The sequence below is a fragment of the Neopelma chrysocephalum genome, unplaced genomic scaffold, assembly GCF_003984885.1.
Source record: "Neopelma chrysocephalum unplaced genomic scaffold, ASM398488v2 Primary Assembly neopelma1_287, whole genome shotgun sequence".
Lineage (NCBI taxonomy): Eukaryota > Metazoa > Chordata > Aves > Passeriformes > Pipridae > Neopelma > Neopelma chrysocephalum.
The window spans coordinates 161,336-183,307 of record NW_020897949.1 but is presented as its reverse complement, the minus strand read 5'-3'; the positions used below and the strand labels follow the sequence as shown (position 1 = coordinate 183,307).

The 21,972-nt window shown below is 44.9% G+C and overlaps 1 protein-coding gene and 2 long non-coding RNA genes across 6 annotated transcripts in view; 2 read left to right on the top strand and 1 right to left on the bottom strand.

Annotated features, from left to right (window-relative positions):
* LOC113978063 (BMP/retinoic acid-inducible neural-specific protein 3) overlaps window positions 1-9,600 on the bottom strand; it is a 189,812-nt gene extending 180,212 nt beyond the window's left edge. The window contains exon 1 of one of the 2 annotated variants that reach the window (XM_027704759.1): window positions 9,433-9,600. The gene's annotated coding sequence lies outside the window, so the exon portion shown is untranslated. Of the gene's footprint in view, window positions 1-6,226; window positions 6,563-9,432 lie in introns of those variants that run through there. The other variant, XM_027704760.1, reaches the window with a different exon arrangement.
* Window positions 8,870-13,409, top strand: LOC113978064. Of its 3 annotated transcripts, XR_003537486.1 has the most exons (5): window positions 8,870-9,128; window positions 9,381-9,863; window positions 10,223-10,590; window positions 10,778-11,753; window positions 11,836-13,409. It is a non-coding gene; the product is annotated as an uncharacterized LOC113978064 (long non-coding RNA). The 3 variants fall into 3 exon arrangements; XR_003537485.1 differs by having other exon boundaries at window positions 10,502-11,753; XR_003537484.1 differs by having other exon boundaries at window positions 10,223-11,753.
* Window positions 13,410-14,635: 1,226 nt separating this feature from the next.
* Window positions 14,636-18,006, top strand: LOC113978067. The gene is made up of 2 exons (XR_003537491.1): window positions 14,636-16,208; window positions 16,467-18,006. It is a non-coding gene; the product is annotated as an uncharacterized LOC113978067 (long non-coding RNA).
* Window positions 18,007-21,972: the final 3,966 nt, after the last annotated feature.

Below are 21,972 nucleotides of genomic sequence, written 5' to 3'. Positions count from 1 at the left end.
AGCTTACTGGAATTTTTTTAAACTCAACTCTTAACTCAAAATCATTCAGCACTCTCTGCTATGATAATCTCGTTGGGTGTGTTTTAGTGGCAATTAAATTTGGTCCTTAGGATTTTTAAGCACCACACCCCAAAATTAAATAGTAACTGATCACTGAGAAGTCATGGCACACTAGTTCTAGCAGTGTGTCTCCTGTTCACCCACAACTTTTAGTCCCCAGATAGTTCCCTGACCCAATTTAGCAGCTAAGTATCAGTGGGCTGTGAAGAGACCAAGGCACATGTGAGTTGGTTGTATCCAGTGAACCACAGCAGAGTAGCAAACAACCCTTTCCTCTTTAAATTCATCCTTGTACCCTTTTTAACCCCAGGGCTGTTACAGCTGTGGCCATCTAGAGTGGCAGGAAGCAGCTATTTACACGTTGTGCACTAAAACTTTGGTTCTAGAGCCTTTCCAGCCTGAGGACAAATCCAAATATAACTGATTAATGCAGAAGGACTAAAATGGGATGGGGTGGGAGGAAACTTTGCTCACCAACAGATTGTTGAACTGAAGATTCGGTTTACAGAGAGGAAGGAGAGTACTTGGAGCTGAGTTACCTCGAAGTACAGCTCTGATTCTACTGCATAACTCTTGACAAGTCCCTCAACCTTCTTGGATTACAGTTTCTGATCCTAACATCAGGAAAAAAAGGCATTGTGAAGCCTGAACAATCAATGCCTATAGAATACTTTCAATTTATTGGATGGCAAAACTGTTATAAAATAAAAGGAAGATGTTCATTGCACTAACAGAGGGGTTGACTATTTTTGTTGCTGCTTAAAAATTCTGTTTCTGGAAATTTTGTAACAAATGCTCAGAAAAGGATGGAGAGGAAAGGAATTGTCAGTCTCAGGCAAAAATAGAAGTTTCTTTGAAGCTGTTGGAGTGCTAATATTTTTTGTACAATAATGAACGGTGTTTAGCTGTTCTCTGGACTTAATGAGAGGGGCAAAAAAGCAATGAACTATATTGATTGCAGTGGGGACATTTACAAAATCCAGCCTAGTTTCACGTACTTCCATCCCCTCAGATGTTACCTGACCTAATCCAAAATCCTGTTCATATTTTGAAATAATGCAGTTGGTTTGGGTTTTTTATTTCTAAGAATGAATTTCTCTGTTTAGAGGTTCTGGCTCAGGCATGACACACAGCCCTGTAATTTTAGCTATCAAGGATTTACTCTCTTCTGGACTTTATTTTTCATGTGAAAATTAGTGGTTACAGCTTGGATCAACAGTTAGAAATAACATCCATAAAGGTCTAATGGCATGAATGCACCTTTCTGGATGCATTGTCAGAAGAATGGACTATTTTATATATTTTATTTTTTAACAAGGATATCTCATAGAATGGTAATGCTTTTATTTTGCCCTTCTATTATGTCTTTCAGATAAAAGTGCTCCTGAACTCACAGCATATTTTACAGCTGATTTCACAGGTGGTGTAGATTGTTTTCAGCTGCTATAAATGGATGGTTAAAACTCCTTTCAGGTTCTTCATCCTCAAACTATTTATGCCAGCAAAAAAAAACCAACAAACTTACATCACCTGTTGTGCAAACTCCCTAGACAGGACTCAGAGAAGCTTCAAGAGATGGTTTCACAGCTGCTCCTACTGCAAACTGTTGCATGATTTTTCCTAAGTCCCTTAGCACAGCGTTTCTAAGCCTGTAGCTGGTATATGGGCAGTAGCCAGATCCTCTTAAATGTTCATGTTATACCTATTAATTTTTTATAGTGAGAGTAGGGACTTAATGGCTGACCGAGCAAAGATTCAAGCTGCAACAAGCCAGTCTGGGCCTAATTGCACCTCAGGATGGATAAAGCTTGATTGTACAAGTAATAATTATGTCCTGTGTACTGGCAGCCCGCTGTCTCACATAAATCTGACACCAAAGCTGCCTTGAAAGGCTTGAATCTAGATAAGTTTACAAAAAATTTAAAAATTGCAGAGAAAAAAAGGTCTGCTAGAAGATGTCTTTCTTGTGAACATCATGCTACAAGGAGAGAAAGTCTGGCCTTTAGAGTCTCACCAGGAATTGCAATCTCTCTGCTGTTTTAATTTAGCTATGAGACACTCTAAAACCACATTAGTACCAAATTATCGCTGTTTCTTGCTGTACCTCATAGAATAGCACATCCTTATTTAGTAAAAAGTTGCAAAGCTAATGTTGAAGAGCTTTAAACTCTCAGCCAGTATCTTTACAGTGCAGAATGAGAGACAGACAGTCTGGTTATCAGGAGTTACAGATCACTGCAGTCTCTCTAAGTATGAGACTCATCACTTTTCTTTATAATAGCCTCTTTTTTTCTCTCCAGAAAGACAAAGAAAATGTTCTAGGCTTTGCCTGGCCAAGACAAACCAGCATGAAGAAATTAAGCTGGTTTATAAATGAGTACCTTTCAAGAAAAGCCACTACTGTCTCTTCAACTAATGTGAATCAATCTAATAAACTTAAGCTAACAGAGAGTTTAAAGGGTACTTAGGTAGTTAAGAAAGCTTTTACTTTTCAAGCCAATGAGTCAGAGTCACATCCCACAGGGGCAGTGACTTAAAAAGAGAACATCACCAGCTAATGGCTGTATGTGAAATAAATCCACAGTCTCCAGAGATTGGCAGCAGGATGAGTTTCCACCTGCATAAACATTGCTGTTTTACCTAAACAAGCATATTCATTGGAAATGGTGGTACAGAATTTAGGAATAAGGGGATTCATCCAAGAAATGCTGACCATTCTGGAGAAAAAGAGGTTGGTATCAGCTGTGACCTAAAATACGGCGATTTTAACCTTTAGGGCAGCACATTAAGTATAGAAACCAAATAGAATTACTGAAGATAAAAACTGCAAGATATATTTGTTCTCTGTGTCCACCAAAGTGTTAACGAATAGGGATCAATAACGTTTTAGGTGAAAAATAGATAATTAAGATATATGCTTGGGCTACCACCTCCCTCCACAATATCATTTTTCAGTATGTGACAGTATTTTTCATCTCCTTAGAAATAGAGATTTCAAATAGAGAAAGGGGGAAAATAATAATAAAAAAATAAGTAGTAACATTTAGAACAGATTTTAATATTCCCATTTGATTTCAGAGTGGTCACCCATGTTCAGTTAACCAGGTGTTTTTGTTATTTCCAGAAGATTTATAAGTACTGAAAGAGCTAAATTAGCTCCACAGAACTCTCATCGTCATGAATAATATGGGATTAAAGGTATAGAGCAGTGTTCTGATTCCTCAGATTTAAGTTCTTTACTTGCCAAGGTGTAATAAATGCCTTACAAACCACTTTTCTCATTAATCAAGTGCTGGTAGATGTGGCAGTGAAGGTGTTACTGTGAATTAGCAGAATCTGCTAATCACCATTAACGTAACTGTTACAGTAAAGGCATCTGATGGAAGAGCCTTACAATCTCACCTCATTATAAGAGGAACCACTACAGTTTAATAGTCTCAATTTAGCTCACAGTATATAGTGCTTGGCCAACCTTCTTTTGAAGGTGGAACAGAATCTGTGGCCTTTGTGAGAGGCTCATTAGTCAAGCACGAAAAGCCTTGACGTGGCAGAGGGTCCTTCTCTCATCAGGGCATTATTTTGTGGCACATGCAGGAGGTGAAGACTTTCAATGGGAGCTGGGGAACAGCCTGGGCTAAATAATCCATGCCATGGTACAAGGCAGGGCAAAAAAGTAACTCTACAGCCCCTGGGTGTGGAGCGATGTGCAGCGCATGTCGTGCCTGTTTGTATCTATGTGTGCATGTGTATCTACAGACTGTATTTGTGTGTGCACAAAAAACTGTGCTGCATATGAAGGATTAACTTCAGAGCTACAAGACCAAATTATTCCCATTCCAGTTTTCAGCAGGATGACAACCTGAGTCTCAAGGTGCTGCCTGCCCATAGCTCATGGGGGGCTCTCTTAACGTTTCTCGACTTCAAACAAAAAATGTTGGTTTATCAATGATGATAAGAGTAACTGAGGCTTAAACCAATGTAAGATCGGGTTAAAAATCATTCAGTTCTTTAGTAGTTTAATATTATTTGACTCAAGATATGCAAAGCCTCAGACTGCTCAGTATGGAGCATGATGCCCTCTTTTTTTTTTTTCCCTTCTAAATCTGAAGTTCATCTTAGTTCCAAAATATTGTTTTGGAAATCGATCTTGCTTCCAAAGTTATTAGCAATGCTCTGAACTCCTTTAATTGTGCAAGATCAGGCCCTCCGTGAACATACACGTACTGAACAAAGCTATGAAGAGAACGTGGCTGAAAATTTGGTTTTAAAAAGTGCTCTCTTATGGTGGTGTAAGATGAGATCAAGAAGAACAGCAAGACAACTTCTCCATGAAATGACTGTAAGCTGCTACCTGCAGCTCCAACAGGACAGTTTGCTTTAATGCAATCTTTCTGAAGGAGCATTTGAGCTCCATTTGTCAAAACGTGTTGCTGGTGATTTTGCTCCATATGAGAGTACTAGTGTTTCAGGAGAGAAAATAAAAAATAAAATCAATGTCTTCTTCAGGTTTTGAGGGGAGATGGAGCTTTGGGATGATTAAGGGCTGCACTAGGCATAAATGGCAGCTAGAAAACTGTGTTTCTAGAAACTGTCATCTGATACTTCCCACTACTCTCTTTTTCTTCTAAGAAAAACTTAGGTGAGTTGTTTGATCTTCCAATCTTTCATTTAGATTTAAAAAAAAACAACAAACTGCTGAGGAAGCAAGCTTGCTGACAAAAAGAGCTTCCTTTTGTTTTCAATAGGTGTTGCATCTCAAGCAAGGAATGTCTTAGACTGGTCAGAATCAGATATGATTACTCGATTTCAAAGTAATCCAAATGAAGTAAAAATATTTTAGTCCCCTAAATCATTGTCTGGGACTGAGAGGAATGAAAAGTCACTGCAATCTATGTGACTAAAGAAATAACTTCTCAGACACACGTTGGTGTAAACAGTGAGTAGACTCCTGTAATTAATTCTTCACAAAGGCATTCAGACAGTAGTGGAAAAAAATGGGAAAGGATGAGACGGGATGATTACATCACTTGAAGATCCTCACGTTGGCTTGTTGGCTTGTTGTACAAATGCTGCCTTCTGCAGTGAGCTCTGTAAAAAACATTCAGCTGCTTGTTTTCATGTTTCCTAGTTAAGGTTTTCACTCACAGGGTTTCAGCATTTTGTGAACAATCGCCACAAACACACAACTCCGGTGGACTCGGTGTCTGGTGGGGAGTTTGCTCTCACTGGAGGTGGATCAACTTCCAGAAAATATCGCAGATTTTTCTTTTTATTCCTCTCCTGCTTATATTATGTACGTGTCTTAGAGAGAAAAATGGTTGGAGGCAAGAATCTGTAGGTAGTTTCTTTATGGAACCCTGCTGATTAAACGGCACCGTGACAGCATCTGAGACCAAGGGTCTGTTGCTATGCTTGGATACAGAGAGGAAGACATCCAGTCAAATGTTTCTATTCCCAAAGCTGGTCTTATGGTAAAGCTGATAGAGCACCTGTTTAAAATGAGTAACTCCTCACAGGGATGAAGTTGAGCAATGACAGAAGTCTGTAAAGTCTGATATCTAAATGGATTGCTCCTCTGAAGTTTTTTCTTATATCTTGTAAATGTAAGTAGGGCCATTCCAGCTTTATCTCTGTACACTTAACGAGTCAGAGTCACTCATCTCTCAACATACAGATTCTGTAAGGTTTTGACTTCATTTCTTTTTACAGCATTCTTTTGTGAGGCTGTATTTAAATAAAGTTAGACATGGGCTTTTCTAGGAAAGAAGTCATTTCTCTTTCTTCTGTCAGACTTGCTTGGCAGATATGCCTCTGAACTACTCTCTATATTTTTTCAGAATACTGTCTATCTCACATTGGCCTTCATTTGATATGGATCCATAACTGATTTTGGTGCTACAATAGAACAATCTTTCTCTTACCTCCTACATCACGTTTTTCTGCCAGTCATGAATTCGCTTTACTTCACATGCATACACTTGCTTAATCATTACAACTTGGAGCTGACGTACTCCTTCAGAACGATCCCCAAACAGTAAATCACGACATATTCCACGTTCTTCCCACTCTGCACTACAGAATTTAGCACTTAATGAAAGGTACACAGAAAATGCACTTGAACTCGGCAGTGAATCACGAGACAGACAGCTGGTAACAAAGCCCTTACCTTTTTAAACGCATGATGGTCTCTACGTGGCACAGAAATCGTAGCCCGAAAAATGCAGCTCTCCTGCCTTCCGATGTACGGGGACAGTTTACACCCTATTTCCTTCCCCTCGCTCCTTCCACCACGCTACATATAGTTCATGGTGCTGTTGCCGGGATTGGCTGGTGCATCTCTGAGGCGCACACAGGACCGTGCCCGGAGCACCCGCAGCCTCGTTAACCCTTTGCGGGGAGGGCTCCCCTCCCTGCAGGAGCCCCGCCGAGCCCGCACCGACGGGCGGGCACCGCTCCGCGGGCTGATCTCCCTTCCCTGCAAAACGAGCTGCCCTGTCCTGCCGAGGATGGGGAGAGGATGGAGAGGGAGCGGCTGGCGGGGGGTCCCGCAGCCGGGACCGGCGCTGTCGGTGCTCGCTCCGCCCGGACCCGGAGCCCCTCCTGCCGCTGCGGGCGACGGGTCCCCTCCAGCCCCCGCCTCTCCCAGTCCCCTCCCGCCCCTTTTTGGTACCTCGCCCCGGGGACACAGAGCTCGGAGGAGCGGCTGCCCAGGCAGGCTGGACGCTGACACGCATCCTTAAAGGTATTCCCTGTGCCAGAGCCACATCCCTGCGTGTCCGCCTGCCACTGCCAATATTGGAAATTGGGAAATTACCTCCCGGCCAAATGGGAGTCCCAAAGCCACACGGCTTCAGGGGAGATGGAGGCAGCAGAGGAGGTGGAGGTAATCCTTGGCAGTGACAGACACAGGCAAGCAGGGAGCCTGGACACCTAAATACAGGGAAGAGGGCTGTTTGGGAGCATTCCCTCGGGAATGGGCCGTTGGGCTCGGGAGGTATTTACACACCACCAGTCTATTGTACAAAAAGCAAAAGAACCACTACAGCAAAGAAAAAACCGCCCGGCTGCTGCCCGGTATTCTTTTTTTTTCTGAATCAGCCAGCACGATACGAGCAGAAGGTATCCCTGGGCTGGGAGCGAGGAATGCTGGAAATCAAGGGTAATAGGAATCTTCTCTATTAAGCATGCCTGACGCTCGCTTGTTGCAATCGCCCATTAAGCCCATATTAATTGCATTAATTTACTTGGTGGTGTAGGCAAAGGGTTTGGTGTGTGTCCCCTCGACTTCTACTGAGTATAGAAACGCCACCCAGTCCAACCTGTGTCACTTTTCCTGCCCAGACACAGTTTTACTGCCATCCGTCACAGTGCCTGTGAGCCACGCAACTCCGCTGCCCTCATCCCACCCCCGTCGGCAGAGGGAATATCGAGTGCTCTTAAACCCGGGAAATATTCTGCTGATGGGCACGTAAATCTCTCCTGCAGAGCGCTCGCATTTAAGCAGCACGGCGAGGCGATGCTCACCGGCTGAGCTATTCCCATCGCAAGCTAAATCCCTCAGAACTTCCTGGGTTTTGGTTGTTTTGGGGTTTTTTTCCCTCAATGCTAAGGAAAAAAAAAAAGGGATTAAAAATCAGGTAGAGGTTTTGAAACGCACTCTAATCCTCTCTACCTAGGGAGGGAAGGGAGTATGACTGCACAGAAACTTTCCTGAGCAGACCGGTGCGGGAGGATCCCGGCAGCAGCAGCGCCAGAGGCGGGGAGTTCAGGAGACACGTCTGGGATTTGGTTAATCACCCCAGACTCGTGGAAAAGGCCGGGGCAGGAGGAGGTGGGGGCAGAGGGGCAGGTCGGCGGGAATGGGAAAACCGCCTGGAGGACAGTCTACGAGAGAAGGACACTCAGCTGGAAGGAGATGTGGGCACGGGGGTTTCGAGCTGGTGGGAGAAGAGAGGAGCTGGAGGAAGGGTGAATTTTGGATCCCGCGCTTGAAAGGCTTTTTCACTTCCCCTTTCCCGAAATCAGTCAGAATTTGGAGGCCGGGAGTGGGGAGTGGGGGGAGGGGAGGTTGAAGGAAAAGCAGGGGGGTAGCACACCCAGGCACTGAAGGGGCCGTTGGTCTTTCCCGTCTTCTGCTTTATTGCCACCAAGCAATAAATTCGGATCCTGTGTGTTTCTCCCTGGCATCTCCACCTGCTTGCAAGCCTTTAGCAGCCTCCTTGTGATCTCTGCATGCACTGCTTTGGAGACACGGCTGCGCCCACACGGACACACACACACACCTCCCCTGCACCCGAATGACAGCTACACGGAGCCAGTCAATACCTCCCAGCGAGAGGGAACGTTTCCTCCCTACCTTCTGCTATCGACCGTGGGTGGATCTCTGACGCTAATTAGAGACACAGAAATCCTCGAAGTATTAACCACAAATAGCCCTCTTGAAGGCACTTGTCCTTTTTTTGACTTAGAGTGTTTATTTCCCTTAGTTCTTCTCTATTTTTCTTTCAAAGTAAAGAAACCCCTACTTGATCCAAGAGACACTCTGTGCCCCAGGCAGATATACAGGGTGTGCGTTTTGGGAAGACGCTGCCTCTCTCCTACCCTGCACTCCTCAGGCCGGCCGAAAATACAGGTATTCCCCAAAATAGTAGTAAGTAAAATCAGGTGCGATGGGATTGAGAAATGCGGGAAGGGCACGGAGCGAGCAGCGACAGTGGCAGGACAGAGCAGGAGCCCCCACAGCCCCCGCTGCTCCCCCACACGCCCGGCCGCCCCCCGCTCGAGCCGCTGCCACCTCCCAGCACATTCCACGGGACTGGAATTCCTTTCCTATCCTTCTGGAGAATCCTTCCCCACCCCCAATCCAATCCGAGTTCTTCAGGGGATCAGGAAGAGCGATGAACTTTTCCACCTGATCTCCCGCCGCGGATTCCCAGACATTCCTCAGGCACGCTCACGGCTCCCTCAGCCACCAGCATTTCTGTCCTTTCCCTTACACGGGGGGAAACCCTGAGCCTTTCCAGCATCCACGGCTGTGTCTGCAAGGGTTAAACCAGGGAATGGAGCAGGTACGGTGCCGGATGGAAACATGAATCGGATGTGGTGAACAAGCGGTGAGATGGGGACGGCTCTGGGAGCGGTGCTGCGGTGCGCGCTGCCAACAGCGCCGGGCGCTGGCGATGGATGTGGGCACAGGACTGGTGCTTCCTAATTCCTTCGAGTTTAGAAAGTGGAGCCAGCTCGGTCAGGAGCAAGGCGAGGCAATACTTTTTTTAATTATTTTATTTTTTATTATTATTTTTATTTCTCCCTGCCGTTAGTGCCCTTTCTGTTGGGGACACGCCACCTGAACGCGAAATCAAACCTACTCACCGGGTGAAACTGCAGGAGGCGAAGCGGCTGTGAGCAAAACGCATCCCGGCTCCAAGCACATAGTCCATGATCTGCGGCTTCAGGCTAGAGCAGGGCTGAGCAGGGCGGGGGGACTTGGGGAACCAGCAGCAGTTCTGTGTGTGAAACAACCCATTTACACCGTGCGTGTCTGCCTGTGTGTGTGTGTGTGTAGGGCAGAGAGAGGCTCCAGACCCAAAACGGGGAAAGGAGGGGAGGAGGGAGGGAGGAGAGAGAAGGAGGAGGAGAGAGGGAAGCAAACCCGAATAGCGAGAGGGGTTGCGGAGAGGAATGGGATTCGCTGGGGTTGAGGTGGGTTTTTTTTGGTGGTGATGGAAGCGATTCTCGAGGAAAGAATAATAAACTGCGGGATCTCAGCAGCAGGTAGGAGGAGAGGGGCTTTGCCCAGGCAGGTGGAGCACAGACAAGACCGCACCGAGCAGTGGGAGGCTGGAGCGAGCCGGGCGGGCCACGGAGGGCCGAGGGAGGTTCAGCCACCGGCCGGGGCGCTGGGGGCACCGCTGCTCGGGGTCCGCGGGGCTCGGGGTTTCGGGGGGCTCGGGGTCCGCGGGGCTCCGCCACCTGCCTCGGGGGGCGGGGAGCGGCACAGGGGGCGCGGGAACCGCGGAGTGGGGACAGCGACACAGCCGGGTAGGGCTCCAGCGAGCCGCAGCGGCGACATCGACCGGGTAAGAGCATCCCAGCTTCCTGCTCGGCCCCCACCCTCGGCCAACCCTTTGTTTCACAACCTTTTATTTTATTTATTTCGCAGCCCGGCTGCCAGGGGGTCTCTCCCCGCATCCCCCACCCCCGGCCGGGGCCGCTGTCCGTCCGTGCCCGGCAGGGAAGGGCTGCAGATCCTGGAGCGGGGAACAGGCTTTGGGAGCGGCACGGGGAGGCGACACCGCGGCGAGGAACCTCTGTGGAGGAGGGAGGGTGGGCGGACGTCCCCCTGCTCATCACCCGTGCCCCTCTCCTGCCCTGGGTAAGAGGAGCATCTCCCCTTCATCCCCCTCTTCATCCTCCCCCCCTTCCTTCTCGGCGCTTCCAGGTTCTCTGTATGGAAATCACGAGCTGGCTCGGTGGAAAAATCTCCCATTTCTTCGCGTAGTGCCTCTGGAATGTGTGCGGAATCTCAAGGTGTGTGGGGGAGAGGGAGGCAGTGCCAGCATTTATGGAGCTTGGTGTGTGTCCCCCCCTACCCCTAGTCCCTCTCCTCCATCCGTGCTGTGAGCAGACACGCGTTCATGGCTAATAAAAACGCTTTTCCCTGAGTATAATTGGGCTGAGAGCTAAACCACGGAAGCCAGTCCGTGTCCGGGAACAGCCTGCAGATCAACGAGGAGCTTTGGCATCCCTGCAGTGTAGCCTGGCTGCGTTCATCTCATGCTTCCCAGGATCAATAAGCAGACTGACCATACCGATTATGTGATGTGTACGTTGGGCAGTATGGAGTGATCGCAGCATTACACCAGCACTTGTCTGCTGTGCTACATGTGGTCTTCAAAAAGAGATGGTAATTTCTGTGGAGCTTTTTGATCAAGAAAGTTTTTGTCTTCTCTCCATTACCCCTGTAAGCACCAGTTCATGTCCGTTTGCCAGTCTGGCAGTTTTATGTTTCCAGAATCTATGGTGAAATATTCGGAAACCGCAGAAACCCAAGATTCCTCTGGCATCACATGGGTTTGTTCCTGTCAGCATGTTTAATCTTTTTTATGCTAAATGAGCGGATCTTAGTAATGATTTGCCCTGCTTGGGGTTTTATTGACTTTTTCATTAGCAAGGAGGCAAGAAAAGGATTGAAGGAAGGATGTTACAGTTTGTGAAAAAAATGCAGTGTCCATTTCAAGTGTAGTAGCTGTTAAATATGTAGGCATATGTATGCTGCCTTATGTAGTTATAAAAATGAAAGACATGCCATCTTGCCTCTTTGCCTCAGAATATGATTTCTCTCACAGCAACAAGTAGCACAGGCTCTTCTCTCCCCTTTTCTCCTCCCCTTCAGCCCCTCCTGACAAAATGCCAGTTATAAAGGTCAGCCTGTTTATGTAAAGCCCGTGTGTTTCTTAACAAAGACTGCTGCACATCAAGCCTGCAACGACTATCAAATAGACTTGGGATTCAAGACACTCAACAAGAGCACTGTCCATTTTCTAGGACTGATAAAATCCCAGGCAAAACAGGAGACAAAGAGCCGCGGTGTGTGACTGGGGTAGGTCACCAGCGCCAGGGTGCACACGGGCAGCAGTGTCTTCATAGCAGTGTTTGGTGCTGCAAATGTTGGCAAGATCCATTGGAGCTGTGTATATACCTACGTGTGTGAGAGAGAGAATGTATGAAAAGAGGTTTGCTGATATGCTAATACTCTTCTGCTCTTCTCTTTAGGTTTCTTCCTATCTCTAATGATGTCCTTAGGCTGAACTTGCTTTGCAGCTCCTTCACACCAAGGGCAGCTTAAATCAGCCAAGGAGAATTTTGAGTCTGACCAACCCCACCCTCCCGATAAAAGAGAAGAGATCGACTTCATTAGTCTTTGGCTTTGCAATGAGGTGTTTTCATTTAATAGCATCCAGAGGTGCAGTGGACATAGTCTGATCTTTATTTCACTGTGCTCCCTTTCCCTCCCTGCCACCTTCTTTCACCTGAAGAGCAGTACAACTTGGTTTCCTCAACTAATATAACCTCTGTTGGTCCTTTTCCACTTTAAATCTAATAAGAATATTCTGATATTATTCTCTTCATAGAATCACAGAATGGTTTGGTTAGAAGGCACCTTAAAGATCATCGTGTTCCAACCCCCTACCACAAGCAGGGACACCTTCCACTAGACCAGGTTGCTTTTATTAACCTAAAGATTAAAACAATTTACTTTATAATTACAACACAGATCTGCAACAGTGGTCAACTCCAAGACCTAATTGCCACCACAGTTCACTTTTGGCCCTTAAAATCACCCTGAAGCAGAGCTAAAGGGTTGTAGAGGACTATGATGCTTTTTGTTCAATGGTGTTAATAATCTATGGCCTTAGAATATGATCTTACAAAGTCTCATCCTAGGGCAGAATAATGAATAATGAAATCACAAGCAATGGAACGGGGCAGAAACTTATATCACTCCCCAAAATGCTAAATGCAAACTGGGACCCAGTCTGAACTGAGGAGCTGCGCAGGATGATGTGAGAGGGGAGGGGCACTCCAAGTCCTCCCATCCTAAAAGCCTTGCGGCCCTGAATTACAGGTCATTAGATTCCTTTGTCCCGTAAATCTGCATTAAATAGCAGCGTGATTCTGTGTTGGTAAACGCAAGTTTTAACAGCTTATCCCATAATATTTTAATTTTTCTTTACTTCGTATATTCAGCCTTTTCACCCTTTTTCTCCCAGGACCTGCTTAAGCTTCTCTTTAGCTCCCAAAAAATGTATGTAATTTGTTAAGCCAGTTCAGCAGTTACTCTCAGTTTCCAACAGACAAACCTATTATGCAAACAATACTGTCACCTTCTCCCGGCTGTAATGAATTCTCTGCATGCTACTCTGCTGTAAATTCTCCATCTAAAAATTCCACGCACTACATGTTTTGTCAGGGGAAACTGTACTTGACTTTTGAAACAGTTGGGAGGAACAAAATGATAACCTACTAAAGTGCCTTGCCCTTAACTGGAATTATGGCAAGTAATTAAAGTTAGAGCAAAAAGACTTAAACTTTGGACTGCTTATGTTCTCAGTGTTTTTGCTCGGATGAGGGTTTTTTTTTAGATGTCTGATTTGAATGTCAAATTTGCATATTCATCTAGAAAACATAGGGAATGCTTAATTGCCTGTGTCCAGTGTTCATATTTTTCTTGGGAAACAATGTTTCATATACTCGTGGTTTTTGTTTCTAGTTATTATTGCATCCATAAATTGGACTGGGTGTCTAAACAAGTCCTGTATTTGCTCATTATACAAACAAATATGCCATATTTAGAATTTTGCTTTATAATCATATCAGAGATACCTGGAATTGCAGAACAGCCCAGGTTGGAAGGAAAAGGGAGCCAAGATGAGACTATCTAATGCCCTGTTCACTCACATACTGAAACCCTCCAGCAATGGGGCACTGCCAGGGAGGCAGCAGACTCCCCCAAGAAGTGTCAGCTCAGCACATTGGCCCTTCTGTTCCTCACACAAGGAATCCTCCTGTGACAATAATCCAACTTCTCCTCTGTATGGAAGCTGTTTTGACTCAGGGCATGGACCACTAACCTTGGTGACACCTCCAACCTTTATGAACCATTGTCCTCATCATTGTTCCCACCCTCTTGCAGAGCCTTGAGCCTGTTATCCTTGGGCACCTGGGAATGCAGAGCAGTCACAGAGGAGACACTTTCACTGCAGTGCTGTGGTGGCTCTGGCTGAGCTGGAGTTCATTTCCCATCCCAGCCCTCCCAGGGCTGAGCTTTGCAGTGGGAGCTGGAAAGGTGTTGATAACAAACCAGGGGGTGGGCAAGGTCCTGGGAGGGGACACAGCCAGACCAGCTGTCCCCAAGTGACCAAAGGGATATTCCAGACCATGTGACATCAGCTCAGATATAAAAGCCAAGGGAAGAAGGAAGAAGGGGGGCATCTGTTATTTCCAACATTTACCTTCCAGAGCAGCCACTTCACGTGCTGAAGCCCTTCCTGGGAAGCAGCCGGACATTTCTTGCTGATGGGAAGTAGAGAACAAAATATTTGGTTTCTTTCTTTGCTTGTGTGCCCACAAACTTTTACTTTTGCTTTAGTAAACTACTCTATCTCAACCTGGGAGTTGTTTTCCATCTTATTCTCTCTCTCCCAGCCAGCTGAGAAGGGGACAGAAGCTGAGAAGGGGAAGTGATAGAGTGGCTTAGTGAGCACCCGGTGTCCAGCCAAGTTCAAACCACCCTAGCTGGGCAGGAGCTGTCACTATGGCCTTAAGCTGTGCCAGGGGAGGTTTAGGTTAGATATTAGGAAGAAATTCTTTACAGAGAGGGTGATCAGCCATTGGAATGGGTTGCCCAGGGAAGTGGTGGATTCTCCATCCCTGGAGGTTTTTAAGATGAGGCTGGATGTGGCACTTAGTGCCATGGTCTAGCAACTGTGGTGGTAGTGGATCAAGGGTTGGACTTGATGATCTCAGAGGTCCTTTCCAACCTGTCTGATTCTATGATTCTATGATTCTATTGCCCCCAATCCCTTCAGTCACTGTATTCAGCCAGGGAGAGAGAGAGGATGGGGAATCCTACAAATCATGCATCCTGTCTGCATGGTGGGCCTGTCCCAGGGAAGGCAGGCTGTGATTCCAGTAGCTGCTCTCTCTCTCATACTACCTGACACTCCTCAGCCTGCTCCCCTCCTCCCAGAGCTCCCAGGTTCACCCACACCAGGACACTCTCCCCATGCTGTGTACTGCACTAGAGCACTTGGCTGTGGATCGTGGTGGCCCTAGATCTGCTCACTTCAGTGACTATGATAAATTCCCCCCATCCTTCTCCAAGGAGACAACACCTTGGTGTTCTCAGTGCTTCCTCACAGGGCAGGTTCTTCAGCCCTTTGATCATCTTCCTGGCCTTCCTTTGGACCCTGTCTTGTCTTTCTGCTTCTTTCTTGAACTGTGGGGACACGAACTGGACATGGTGCTCCAGGTTCCTTCCACAGGCTCTAGTGGAAGGTGTCCCTGCCCATGGCAGGGGGTTGGAACCAGATGGTCTTTAAGGTCTCTTCCAACCCAAACCATTCTATGACTGGAGGTGCAGCATGACAGGTGATGAGTAGGATGGGATGATCCCACTCTGTCCCCACAGATGCAGCCCAGGACCCCATCTGCCTTTTAGCCACAGCAGGCACTGCTGACTCATGATCACTCCTTGTCCACCAACATATTTCGACCTATACATTTCTGCTTTAACAGAGATATGATTCACTGGAATAAAATTATACCCACTGAGTTTTTCCTCACTTGCAGAGGAGATTATTTTTAGGAACTCCCAACATTTCGCTTACAGAGAAGGAACCAGTAGTGTAGAATTTCCTTAATTTCTCCCCAAAAGTCAAAGAAATACAGCATGTTTGCCTATTCACTTGCTCTATCCTTTGGCAGCAAGGGACAAACTTAAAAGGCTGGATTTTTTTCAGGCTCTTGCTATCATTAAAGCACCAGTTTTCCAAGACAGAACAACCTCTTTGAAGATATGGTATTTACTGTTTTCTGATGGTATTAATTGCAAGACCTGTAAGCTCACGTGAGCTTACCAGACACAGCCAGACACACACTGCTAGGAGGAATCTTTTTTTATTTTTTTAAGTTGAGACATATCTTGGCCATGTTTCCATGACCAGTGGCCACGCAGGCGTTTTTAAAATAACCTCTGATGTGTTCAGGTATTCACTTTTTCTTGCTAGCCAGACTTCAGACAATCACAGAAGTCTCTGTTACTTTCAAGAAAATGAAAAGATACTTGTAGAGGAAAAAAGTAAAGCAGGGGATACATTTTAAATCATATTGAGGTGGAGAGTCCTAGGCATCAAGTTTACCTGTTTTCCTTAGGAGAAAAATATCCAGTGGCTGCAGTACCCCAGTACTAGAAAGAATATCCCACAGAAGTAGTGTAATATGTACTTCCAGGAGTTGATATGATGGATATGGAATGGAGGTCTCTCTCCCACAGGCAGTGACTTTACAAGCAATGTGAGAAGCACTGGCCTGACACAGAGTCAGCAGATTTGTAGAGGAATTGAGGTGTAATTTCAGTGTACTGTGTTTAAATACAGAAGCCATGCAGCTTCTACTGAGTTTTAGCCCCGGTTGAGCTTAGTGTTGTCACACAGACTTCAATAAAACCTACCTGTTGGTGCTGTGTTACTTCTGTGTGGTCAGAAATCAGTCTCTTCCCAGAGAGGTTGGAGTATGAAATGCATTTGAATTAGTGGTGGAGGACAGAAGAAGTGTTGAAATGAAGAGAAGACCCCTCAATGCATTTTCTGTGGTGCACGTAAAAAATCAAGACCCACATTCAGACAAAGTGAGTTTTTTGAGGGGTGGTGGAGTCCAGTGAAGTGTTGTTACAGCTGACACCTGGCACAAAAGACAGACTTAAGTTGTAGGAAAAGCAGTTCTGTATTCAAGATGTAAGGGATCCTGATTGGAGTCTTGCACCTGCCCTTTATGAATGTTTGCAGAAGTAAAATATGTATTTGCCAGAATGTATAAAAGAAATTTGTCATGGACCAAAAAGGGAAGAGAAGAACAGGTATCAGGGTAAGTCTCAGTTGATGCTTTGCAGTGTCAAGGAATTGCACACTAGAAAGGCAGAGTTTTACTGAGTTTTAGGGTGGTTATGTTGTGAAGAAAAAAGCTTGTAGAGAAAGCAATTTGCATTTGGAAAAGAGATTATTTTACAGATATTGGTTCAAGTTGATAGTCATTCCCTGAATAGCATCTGGTGTATTATCTCAATAGATCTTGTTATCTCCCATAGAAATGAGCCAAGAAAAGTGTCTGTAGTGAGGTTTGAAAATAACCTTTGTTATTATATGTCATTAACTCACAAGAATCAAAATACATGGCCACCAATGACAATGCATAAGAACAATGCAGTTTCTTGAGCAGTCTGTTCCATGCATTTCCAGTCTCTAGCATGCACTTAAAATACAGCAATTTTATGAGCATTTATCATTTGCCTGGGCTATGGAGCTAATGAGACAGAAAAAGGGTGAAGAATTTGTATGGATGAACTCCATTTACCCAATTTCCAACTCAAACATAATGATAGGAAAAATAAGCAATATATGCATGAAGCTGTGTATTGGGTTTTTGCTTTTTACAGTTCCTGTCTTGCAGCAGCCTGGGCTGAGTCATTATGGCACACAACAGGTATGTGCTCCTGTCAGCAGCAACCATCATCCTTGTGACATTTCTACTGCTTCCAGCTGCTGGGGGCGATAGTAGGAAGATGTCAGATCCTCTTCTCAGTCACAAAGGAGAGGAGGCAGTAAAAAAGATGTCTCTTACATCATTTATTTGATTACGTTCTCCATTTGTCAAAGCAGTGGAGCACAAAGCCCACATGGATTTTTGTGAAGCACTCCGGAATCTGCTGGGTTGTAAGCACACATTTCAAACCTCAGTAAACAAGGATGGTTTCATGTCTTTAGCATGTGTTTTGCTGACTCATACAGCAGCAGGAATTCGTACATTTAAGATGGTGCAAATGTCTTTCCCAGAAAGCCAAATTTTCAGCTGCGTTTCTTTAAATTACATTGGAGAGAAAGTAAATAAAACCTCAGAAGCTGGTTCAAAAAAAGTCATGGATTCAATTTTGAGTTATCTCTCTTGATATTGCTCAACCCTAGAAATAACATTCACTTTTTGGCAGAACTCTCTGACACAGCACAACACTAAGACATGTTCCTACTTGGAGCATTAGGAGACCAGACATCTGTTTCCTTGTTTGGGTTTTTTTTTCGGATAAAGGCATGAAAAGCAGCACTGACAAAATGTATTAACATGGGATAATCTCAGTGTTCCCATTAGCTGTGCACCTTAAATGGCTGAGTTCAAAAACACCCTACAGCATAACAACAAAGCAGCCCTGAGGTAACACTGTCACTGACACTGTTTGAACTGTTGAGAGGCAATACAAGGTCTCCTCAACCAGCTGCTGGAAGTTATTGGACAATTAATTGTCACTATATAATTGGCATTATATATATTTTATTGGGAGTATATATATATTGGCAATTGGGGTTTTTTAGACAATTGAGCACTATTAGAGTCTGAATAAATGTTGTAGCTAGAAGCTGGTATGTGTGTTAATCCCAATGTGGTTGGAATGGCATCAGCCAGTGGACCTGTACCTTACAGTTAGTGCTCCAACCATTTCCTACTCTTAAGAAATAATCATAGCATGAGGGTTTCTTTTTTTTTCCCAAATTCAATTGTTATCACCATAGTGCTGTTAATGCAAAGAATTGCACAAATAGAAAAAAAATGCAGTTACAAGTAAATGAAGAAAACATTTACATCTCCTCTGATTTCCGAATTGAGTAAACCATTTTTTTCTGGGTAATGAAAATGAGAAAGCCAAAGGCAAGGATATTCAACTCGTCCTACTCACAAAAAATTAAAGGCATTCTCAAAAATGAATTTTCCTTTCACAGTAAGAGGAAAAAAGGTCAGTGAAGTATAACAAAAAGAGCTCTACTACCACACCTTCAAAACAAGTGAGTCACTAACAAAGTGGACCTCAGCACCTTCCCAAAGGAGCCATTGCTCAGACTGGCTTGGCTCCAGTCTGCTGCTGGGAGTTTCTCAGGGATTGCTGTGGCATCACTTGGATTTTTTGGGGGATTGGTTTTTTGTTGTTGTTTTGGGGTAGTTTTTTATACTCATTAAGCTGGCTTTGTCTCAGTCCAGGAGTTTTTCTCATTTTTGCCTTTCTTATTCTCTTCTGCCATCCTGCTTTGGGGAGGGGAGGGAGGGAAGTCATGACCAAGCAGCTGGGTGGGGGTTTAGCTGCCTGCACAGTCAGTTAACTGTGCACAGCCTCCAGGACCAGGTTTGGAAATGGGAAATCGTTCTGCCTCAGCAGTTGTGGACGTTTTGAAGCACAGAATGGTCTTGTCTGCCAAATACTGCAGCTCCATGCAGCTTTCCTTTTTCAATAGTCTCAAAATCTGTTAAATAAATACTTACCAATATAGGAAAGCACAGAAAATAGGAACAAAACCCTAAGGAGGTGGGAGTTGGTTCCCATACCAGTAGTACCAATATTTATATTAAGCTGGGTGTTGCAGCAGTGTTTCATTCTCTGAGTAGTTATCAATTGCCATCACGTTTCTCTACCAGGTGAGTTCTGTTTGTTCGTGTTTCTCCTTTCATTTGGTCATTTATTTCCTTGAGAACTGCGCATGGTTTGTACATCTCCTGCTACTCTACCAGTGGCTGAACACACACAAAACCAAGAAACATGGAGGCACAGATGTCCCTGCTTGCACTGAGATTTTGCTGCAAAGTGTGTGTGGGCTCATTGAGCTCAGGAGGAGTTTGGTGGAGCTGCTGCTGGAGGTGGGGAACAGCATTTATTGATGTTTGACATTTTAAGTGAAGCTTAAGTCTGATGTTATGCAGGTGGAGAGTTATTTGGGAAACTAAAAGGCTTCATCACCTGTAAGAGCCCGTGGGACCCCAAACATGTGGCTGTGGTTGTGCAGCACCCAACTGGCTCTGGTTGTCTGTGGGTTCCTCACCCTCTCAGGCACAACTGGCCAGTGTAACTGCAGGATCTTATCAGCACCTCAATCCTCCAGCCAGTTGCCTGCTATTGAATCTTGTGCTTACATGTTATGCCCTGATCCTGCTGAGGTTGGAGCTTTTTTGGGTAAAGAATTCTGGCTTATTGTAAGTTTGCCCACGTGGCTCCAGTAGTGCCTTGTAGTATCCCCAGAGCACAGCAGAAGAGGAGATACTGCTCATCCATGGAATGCCATCACATGGAGATCCATTGTAGCTGCACGGTCAACTCTTTGTAACTGAGACATTATTTTATGTGTTTCTATTAAAAGAATTATTAAAACAAATCCAAGCTGGCATGGAAATACATATTTTTTCATAATGTCAGCAAAATAAGATTGTAAAACTTTCCTGATTTACTTGGAAATTAGAAATAATACAAAACATACAAGTTTTTAATCAGAACAGTAGCTGATAGATCAGACACCAGATCATTTCGGTTGTCATTGAATATTTGGGTTTCTGAATATTTCTTTTTAGGATTCACACGGGGCAGACAGATGCTTGTTGCTGGATCAGATCCCCTGAACCCTGCCTTGCAGATTGTTGGCTACCTGAAGTAAGCCTGAAAACTAAAAATTTTAGTCTAGATCTGAGAAAAATTCCTTGTTTTCATGTTCATGTTCTATAGGTCAATGTCTGACAGATATTACCAGGCATTTCACTGACAACTTACAATCAGCTTCAGTTGTACGTAAGTTCAAGTAGTGCATTTTAACTGCATTTAACTTAAACCTGCCACTAAACTGAAAATAACAACCCCACAAAACAACAAACTGACAAACAAACAAACCCAACAAACAAAAAAACACAACCAAGACTCAAATCTCTCAGTTCTTCCAAACTGCAAAATTCTAAAAATAACAAGGCCCTTCTACTTTTAGAAGCCTGGGAAGAAATGAACTTATTACCAAGGCCTGATGGCCACCAGATGTTAGGGCTTTTTTAACCGTTAAATGTTTCTATAGAAATACAAGATAAATGTCTTTCAAGCATTGGTTTAAGATTCCATCCTTTTAGCACTGCATTTTATTCATCTTATGTTTCCTTGTCTTATTCCGCAAGGTACCCCGTGCAACAGTTGATAGAAAAGTGTTTAGTTGTCCTGGTTTCAGCTGGGATAGAGGTAGTTTTTTCCTTAGTAGCTAGTCCAGTGCTGTGCTTTGGCTTTAGGATGAGCAAATGCTGATAACACCCATGTTTTGGTTGTTGCTCAGCAGCCCTTATCCCAAGTCGAGGATTTCTCGGTGCCCCACTCTGGCACTGAGGAGCTGCACCACGAGCTGGGAGGGAGCATGGACAGGAGAACTGGCCCAACTGGCCAGAGCAGAGGGATATCCCAGAGCAGAGGGATATCCCAGACCACGGAACACCAAGCCCAGCAAAGGGATATCCCAGACCACGGAGCACCAAGCCCAGCAAATGCACTGGGGGGAGTTGGCTGAGGGGGGCCGATCACTGCTGGGGGACAGGCTGGGCAGTGAGCACTTGTTCTTGGCATCACTTGCTTTATTCCCCTCTCTCTTTTTCTTTATATTATTATTTAATTTATTTCAATTATTGAAATGTTCTTATCTCAACCCGTGGGTTTTGCCTTTCTCCAATTGACACCATCCCACCGGGGTTGAGGGTTTGGGGGGTGAGGGGCAGCTGCCTGGTACTGAGTTGCTGGCTGGGGTTAAACCATCCCACCAATAAACAAAGCAATGTTTTACACTTGTCACAGGTAATTGTGGTGCACTTTACAGTGGATTAGTTAAACAATTTCTCTTCCTGTAGGGCTGTAACGTTGGCAAGCAGCAAAGAAGAACACTTCTGCAAAGTCTGCCAATGCAGCTACTGTTTATAGTAATAGAGTACTGGGAGTGTTTTCCATTTGCAAATCAGCAATTGGAACAATGAAGTAATTTTAAGTTATGCTGTTTCTAACTGTGCTTGTTGCACAGTAATTACTGCATCATCACCTGCAACATCTTGCAGTGATAGAAAATGAAAACCATTATCCTAACAAGTTTTTTACAGGATTTTTCATTCTAGTTAGCTAAAGGACGTGCAGAGTGATCCTGCTGCTTCATGAAAATCTACTTCTACACCCAGGATTCTTCTCCTCCTACTCAGATACTCCCCAGTAATATTTAAAGAATCTGCTCCCAAAACACATCACTATAATGACCAAAGTCTCCAGCCAGTATGAAACACAATTATTTGGTCACAGAAAACTTTTCCTGGAGG